At 44.6% G+C, this 8374-nt stretch overlaps 1 long non-coding RNA gene across 2 annotated transcripts; it reads left to right on the forward strand.

Moving 5' to 3' along the window:
• The first annotated feature begins 619 nt into the window (after positions 1 to 619).
• LOC111257450 lies at positions 620 to 2293 on the forward strand. Of its 2 annotated transcripts, XR_002677983.1 has the most exons (4): positions 620 to 1136; positions 1314 to 1471; positions 1549 to 1839; positions 1932 to 2293. It is a non-coding gene; the product is annotated as an uncharacterized LOC111257450 (long non-coding RNA). The 2 variants fall into 2 exon arrangements; XR_002677982.1 differs by having other exon boundaries at positions 1314 to 1839.
• Positions 2294 to 8374: the final 6081 nt, after the last annotated feature.

Genomic DNA, 8374 nt, shown 5'->3' on the forward strand with positions numbered 1-8374 from the left:
TCCCGTGATCCTTATACGGCAGTTCTTCTTGGTTATACGCGGTAGAATTTTTGAATTGCGCTAGTGTAGCCTACCCCTTATCCCAACATATACTACTGTTCGAGAAGGATTCGTATGAAAAGATCCGATGGTTGAGATTAATTATATACTACTAAAAACTTTCGCTGATAGTATACATGAGTAGTATAGTAGTACAGGGGTATATCAAATCTTTCTTAGAGCAACTCCAAGAGGCTGCTAATCTTACCCCCAATACTCTTTTTAGGGAAAAAAAAAGAGAAAAAACGAACTCCAACAGTCCATCCAAACCTTCCCCAATTTTTTAGCAACGCTAAAAAACAGCCTACCACCGCGTATATTTTAGCGTTAGCATTCCTCCCCCAATCCTAATTCCCGCACGCTCGCGCGTCCCTTCCGATGGGCCCAATACGATGACGTGGCCTGTTTTAAAATATTGGGAGCTATTTATTAGCGATCTGCTGTGGATTGATATGTTTTTGGGGGAAAATTTTTTTGGAAGAACTCCCAATACATAGTTTTAGGGAAGAATTTTTTGAAGTACTCTTGTAGTTGCTCTTAATCGTCCTATCTTCGTTCCTTTCACTCCCTATCTCTTCATTTCTACTCCACATTTTTTCTCAAACTCACTGGCGGCGGCGGCGGCGGCGGCGACCGCGCGGCCGGTGGCAACGGCGGTCTCGTCCACGCAAGCGCAAGATTCCACCCTGTCCTCGTCCCTTATCCGAGCTGCCGGAGACTCCGCGCCCCGTCTTCATCCCGCATCGGCGCTAGCGACGGCCATGACTCCCCGCCCCATCTTCATCCCGCATCGGCGCTGGCGGTGGCAAGTACTCCCCGCCCCGTCTTCGTCCCGCATCGGCGCCGGTGGCGGCCCCGCCCTATCTCCCTACGCATCGGCGCCGCCCACGATTCCCCGCGCCGTTTCCGTCCCGCATCGGCGTGGCCCCCGCGCGAGGAATAGCCACCGGCCGGCAGGGTGGGTCTGCGCCGGCAACAGGCGGCGGCAGCAGCAGCCCGATCCGGTCCGGCCGGATTGGGGCAGGGCTTCATTGCGCGGCCGGTAAACTTGCAGCCGCATGATATCTCATTAGCTCCGTCCTCTCGTGCTTGTGCAGGTGTGCTCATTATCTACTATCTAGTGTGGACTTCTGGCTGAGATTAGCTCTTGTTCCATCTTTTCATTCTTCTTATTGTGCGCCCCTTTATGTTCTAGACCATCTGGCATGAAATAGAACAACTTCTAAGGCCTTCACGATGTTAACAAATATTTACCTGATTTTATTTCATTTCAGGTGGATTTGGAGCACAATCAATATAGGTCATTTCAAGGTTTGACCTGCTTGATGCAGATTTCAACCAGAACAGAAGACTTTATTGTGACACTCTTAAGCTCCGCATATACATTAGTCTCTACTTGCAAGAACCTTTTAAAGATCCAACCAAGAGAAAGGTTTTGAAGAACTCATCAGTAGTTTCTGTCTATACGCACTCAGATTTCTGGTTGCTAATTTGTTCTTCGTGAAATAGGTAATACATGGTGTGGATCGTGATATAATGTGGCTCCAACGGGATTTCCACATTTACATATGCAATTTTTTGACACAGGACAGTTAATTTTCAAACAAGGACCAATAATCCCATGAAAAGGCCATGCACTTTGCTTCTTTCCGTATTCTCCTCGAAACACTCATCTCAATGTTTAATAGACTGAAGCTTGGTCTTTCTTTCCAAACTTAATCAGGCTTCAAGGGTCTTACGGATGGAGAGAAACAGCCTAGAATACCTATTGGTTCGCTTTTGTGGAGTGACAGCAAAGGAGTATGACTCTACCCAATAAATAAAGATACACTCTGACCTCCCTTGAATCTACAATAGAAATTTTCTGATTAAAGGATACCTTTTTCTTGTAGATATTAAAATGCAGACTGGAGGTCGAGGCCACTTCCTGATGAAATGATCAAGTAATGTGCACTCTGGTAAACAAATTTGTCTGCTTCTGGAAAGTGTTCGAACGCAATTCAGTGACGTGGTGATCATTGTGATAGAGCAGGCATGTATCTATACTAGTTTGATCTAAAGAATGCAAATATAAATGAACTCAAGTTATAAATGAAGAAGTAATAGAGAATCGAAGATTAAAGCACTGGGCCGGTTTGTGGTGCTCGTTGATGTATTGGTTGTGGAAGGGGTTTTGGAATTGTTCATTTGTAGCTGCATAGTTGTTAGGTTCAGTGGTGTGATTTTAAGTAATGCAGATAGAATAATATGTCCTAAATGCACATGCCAGGAAGCACGAATCGGCGAAATTAGATTTCCCAAATTCGGCTTGGAAGATGGAGTTTCGGGCCTCCGAAGTTTGGAACGTTAGGACGCCTAATTCTCTTTTGCAGGATGTATGTATGTATCTTGTGATCAGTATGGCCCCCTTGTGTATGTGATGCATGTGTGTAACTCATTCGTGACCTGCGTGTCGCGCGTACGGCAACACGGCAGGAGCCATATGTGTTGTCACTTTATTGTATTTAATGGTCGGCGTACCAATCTGTGATGATCCAAGCAACTATGTAATCTTCATTACTAGATATTTTACTAGCTATTAGGTGTAATAGCATGCTCTAGTTCTTGGAGGACTCATCACCAGGAGGATGGCGCACATAGAATATGGAGATGGAGATCACCATGGTGAACAGGTTCTATGGAGATGGAGATCACCATATGGAAACGGGCCATACTGTGTCACAACTGTGTGAATGCTATTCTGTTTATGTTTTACTTTCTGCATGCTGTGATGTTAGAAGTAGAACGATCCCTCACAAAGTTTAAGTTAGTATGCCCTCCCAACTAAAACTTGCACCGTCCCATATCTTGTACAATTAGTGGTGGGTCTATGAAATTAGGGTGCCACTAGTTTTCCTTGACTAGACGGGTTTGTGTCGGACACTTACACGCATAAGGGTTGGTTTGCTTAACAAGGTTATCTTAACGGTTAAGGACCTTGGGGCATAAAGGTTGGGCGCCGAGACATAGAGATGTCACCCAACAACAGGAGTCATATGTGATATGATTAGCAAAAGTTGCTTACCGATCTACCTCGTTTGCTAGCGGTGATGCTAAAGCTCACTAGTAGACTTGTTAGTTGTGGATCCTGAATCACTAAGTTTCAATAGAGGGATATTGATTTTAGTGGGAGTAGATTCTGTTAAAATAGTTTAATGTAATTTGCTCTATCATGGATACGTTTGTCTTAGTGTATTTTGCATTACTTTTGTTGTAGATTAAATGGCACCTAGCAACACCACCACATCGTTTGCTTTGCGTTCGGTCCTTGAGAAGGACAAGTTGAATGGAACAAACTACTCGGATTGGATCCGCAACCTGAGAATTGTTCTCAGGGCTGAGAAAAAGGAAGATGTTCTAGACAACCCACTACCAGAAGAACCTGCTGATGATGCACCCGCTGCTGCTAAGAATGCTTACAAGAAGGCATGTGATGCTAACCTTGAAGTAAGCTGCCTTATGCTTGCTTGCATGGAACCCGAGCTGCAGATGCAGTTCGAAACAAACCATGAGGCGCACGATATGATCGTGGCGCTTAGAGACACGTTCCAAACACAGGCCAGGACTGAAAGGTTCAATGTGTCTAAGGCCTTTGTTGAGAGCAAGCTAGCAGAAGGCGCAGCAGTAGGACCACACGTAATCAAGATGGTTGGTTACACTCAACGGTTGGAGAAGCTAGGCTTCCCACTGGGCCAAGAGTTGGCCACTGATTTCATTCTTTCGTCTCTTCCGCCTAGCTATGGGAACTTCATCTCGAACTACCATATGCATGGGACGGAGAAGGGTCTGAATGAGCTGTGTGGCATGCTTAAAACAGCAGAGGCTGACATCAAGAAAAGCGCTAGTACCAGCCATGTGATGGCGATACAGAACAAGCCCAGCTTTAAGAAGAAGGGTAATTCTTGGAAGAAGAAGGGCAAGGCTGGAACGTCCAAGCCAAATCCACCGCCCAAGGTTAAAGCTGGACCTGGACCTGCTCCAGATAAAGAGTGCTTTTACTGTCATGAACTTGGTCACTGGAAGAGAAACTGCAAGCAGTACCTAGCTTCCTTGAAGAATGGCGGAAGTAAGAGTACTTCTACCTCAGGTACGCTTGTTGTTAATGTTATAGACAACATATTTCTCGCTGATACAATTATTAATTCTTGGGTATTTGATACCAGATCGGTTGCTCATATTTGCAATTCGATGCAGGGAATGATAAGAAGTAGAAGTGTGGAAAGAGGAGAAGTTGATTTCCGCGTGGGCAATAATGCAAGAGTTGCTGCTTTGACCGTCGGGACGATGCAACTCCACCTCCCGTCAGGATTTATTATGGAGTTGAATAATTGTTATTTTGTTCCTAGTTTAAGTCGAAACATTTTATCTCCTTCATGCTTGATGGAGGATGGTTATTCATTTGCGAGTGAAAACAATGGTTGTGTGATCTCTAAGAATAATATGTTTATGGCTTTTGCACCCATTGTGAATGGATTATTTGTTTTAAATCTTGATAGTTCACCTGTCTGTAATGTAAGTGCTAAAAGGCCTCGGCCTAATGATTTGAGTCCTACCTACTTGTGGCATTGTCGTTTGGGTCATATAAGTGATAAGCGCATGAAGAAGCTCCATTCTGATGGACTTCTAACTTCGTTTGATTTTGAATCATACGAGACATGTGAGGCTTGCTTGCTAGGCAAGATGACCAAGACGCCTTTCACAGGATTTCCTGAGAGAGCAGTAGACTTGTTGGAACTCGTACATATTGATGTATGTGGACCAATGAGCACGACGGCTAGAGGAGGATTCCAATACTTCATAACTTTCACTGATGATTTTAGTAGATATGGCTATGTCTACTTGATGAGGCACAAGTCTGAAACCTTTGAAAAGTTCAAGGAATTTCAGAATGAAGTTGAAAATCAGCGTGGCAAGAAAATTAAGGTCTTACGATCTGATCGTGGAGGCGAGTATTTGAGCCACGAGTTTAGCAATCATCTAAAGAGTTGCGGAATTGTTCCACAACTTACGCCGCCTGGAACACCTCAGAGAAACGGTGTGTCCGAGCGACGTAATCGAACTTTGTTAGACATGGTTCGATCAATGATGAGCCAGTCGGACCTACCGTTGTCATTTTGGGGATACGCTCTAGAAACAGCAGCTTTCACACTTAATAGGGTACCATCTAAATCCGTAGTTAAGACACCATATGAGATATGGACTGGAAAGGTTCCTAGTCTGTCTTTTCTAAAGATTTGGGGATGTGAAGTATTTGTCAAGCGACTTCAGTCGGACAAGATCACACCCAAGTCGGATAAGTGCATTTTCGTGGGATATCCAAAGGAAATTTTGGGATATTATTTCTACAACCGATCAGAAGGCAAAGTGTTTGTCGCTCGGAACGGGGTTTTCCTAGAGAAACAGTTTCTCAAAGGAGAAAAGAGTGGAAAGACAGTGCATCTTGAAGAAGTTCAAGATGAGCCGATCGGGCAAGAATCAATGAGTGATGCTAACGTAGCAGAACAAGTTGAGATACCCATGGCAAGAGAAGCACCGCCACAACCACGAAGGTCAGCAAGGCTCCGCGAAATGCAGGAAATATTATTGTTGGACAATGATGAGCCTGCGATATATGCAGAAGCAATGATGGACCCAGACTCCGAAAAATGGCAGAATGCCATGCAATCCAAAATAGAGTCCATGGGAGACAATCAAGTTTGGAACTTGGTTGACCCGCCTGATGGTGTTAAAGCCATAGAGTGCAAGTGGATCTATAAGAAGAAAAAGGACATGGATGGAAATGTTCACATCTATAAAGCACGACTTGTCGCAAAAGGTTTTCGACAAGTTCAAGGAGTTGACTACGACGAGACCTTCTCGCCCGTAGTGATGCTTAAGTCCATTCGGATTATTCTAGCTATAGCTGCATATTTCGATTATGAGATATGGCAGATGGATGTCAAGACAGCTTTCCTGAATGGAAACCTAGCTGAGGACGTGTATATGATACAGCCCGAGGGTTTTGTCGATCCGAAAAATGCTGGAAAGGTATGCAAGCTTCAGAGATCCATTTATGGATTGAAGCAAGCATCTAGGAGTTGGAACATTCGTTTTGATGAAGTGGTCAAAGGGTTTGACTTCACCAAGAACGAAGAAGAGTCTTGTGTTTACAAGAAGGTTAGTGGGAGCTCTGTAGTATTTCTAATCTTATATGTGGATGACATATTACTGATTGGAAATAACATTCCTATGCTTGAATCCGTAAAGACTTCACTGAAAAATAGTTTTTCGATGAAGGACTTAGGGGAAGCGGCGTATATTCTGGGCATTAAGATCTATAGAGATAGATCGAGAAGGCTTATAGGTTTAAGCCAAGATACTTACATTGACAAAGTGTTGAAGCGGTTCAGCATGGAAGAGGCAAAGAAAGGGTTTTTGCCTATGTCACATGGCATACATCTCAGCAAGACTCAGTGTCCTTCGACTGCTGATGAGCGGGATCGCATGAGTAGAGTGCCATATGCCTCGGCTATTGGATCTATCATGTATGCAATGATAAGTACTCGCCCAGATGTTTCATATGCGCTAAGTATGTCAAGCAGACACCAATCTGATCCAGGCGAGAGTCACTGGACAGCGGTGAAAAACATTCTTAAGTACTTGAGAAGGACTAAAGATATGTTTCTCGTCTATGGAGGTGAGGAGGAGCTCGTTGTAACAGGTTACACCGATGCTAGTTTCCAAACCGACAGAGATGATTCAAAGTCACAATTAGGATTTGTGTTCACACTGAATGGTGGTGCTGTTAGTTGGAAGAGTTCCAAGCAGGAGACGGTGGCCGATTCTACGACAGAAGCCGAGTACATCGCGGCTTCGGAAGCCGCGAAGGAAGGTGTTTGGATAAGGAATTTCCTCATTGAGCTTGGTGTGTTCCCGAATGCGTCCAGCCCATTGAATCTCTACTGTGATAATAATGGGGCAATTGCGCAAACAAAGGAGCCAAGGAACCACCAGAAGAACAAACACGTAATGCGGCGATTTCATCTCATTCGAGACTTCGTTAACCGGGGTGAGATCAAGATATGCAAAATACACACGGATCTGAACATTTCTGATCCGTTGACAAAACCACTCCCGCAGGCTAAGCATGATGCGCACGTAAGAGCTATGGGTATTAGGTACCTTCTAGATTGACTCTAGTGCAAGTGGGAGACTCTTGGAGGTATGCCCTAGAGGCAATCATAGAGATGATGATATTCCATTTGTATCCATGATTTGTATATTGTGTTCATTGAATATCCATTAAAGGCTACTTGAATTGATTTGCAATTATGTGAATTGTATGTGAAACTCTTTACTTGTATGGTTATTCTAAAGTTGTCCCTAGTCGGAGTTCATGTGAGGACACACATGAATATTAGACTAGCACATGTATTAGTTGATGACTATGTTTCACAAGTCATGGACATGGAGATGTTGAACTAATAATGTGGACACATGTAGAGACATGTGTTAGGACTGACCCAACACGAGAAGTAGTTCTCTCTTTAAACAACATATACGCTTTGTCCTTAGACCTGAGATTGTCGCATGTATTCTAGATGTGGATCGACCTACTTAGGGGCTATCAAACGCTACGCCGTAACAGGGTAGTTATAAAGGTAGCTTTCGGGTTTGTCAAGAAGCATGCTATGAGACATGGTCAATCAAGATGGGATTTGCCCCTCTCTGATTGAGAGTGATATCTCTGGGCCCCTCGAGTGATCGGATCCGAAAATGCATGGCCATGCTACGTACGGTTAAGAGTTAACCTACAAAGGGATTCCGAATCACAGGATCGAGAAAGAGCGGTCGGCTTGAAGCTAGACCAAATATCGTGAGGCAAAGGGAATAGCATGTATATTATGTTGTGATGGTTCGTCTGATATGATCTTCGTGTGCGTATAGGAGTTGGCACGTCTTGCTAGAGGCCGCTACCGACTATTGGGCCGAGTAGGAGTACTCGGGCCATGTCTATACGTATCCGAACCCATAGGGTCACACACTTAAGGGGCTGGAAGCCCAATTCGGATGTGATCCGAGTTGGATTAGGTTTAGGAGTACTAATGGGCCTCGGATCCAGAGGCCCATCAGGAACCTCTATAAATAGAGGGGTGGGGGCGCCCTAGGGTTTACACCTTTTTGGCGAAACACACCTGCCCTCGCCTGTTGCAACTCGCGGATCTAGCAATCCGGCTTGCGACGCTTCCTCCCTACACGTGTGGATACCTTGGAGGTGTTGCGCCTGCAGCACTTGGACGAGCCATCGACGAGCCGC

This window comes from Setaria italica, chromosome V (genome assembly GCF_000263155.2).
Source record: "Setaria italica strain Yugu1 chromosome V, Setaria_italica_v2.0, whole genome shotgun sequence".
Taxonomy (NCBI): Eukaryota; Viridiplantae; Streptophyta; class Magnoliopsida; order Poales; family Poaceae; genus Setaria; species Setaria italica.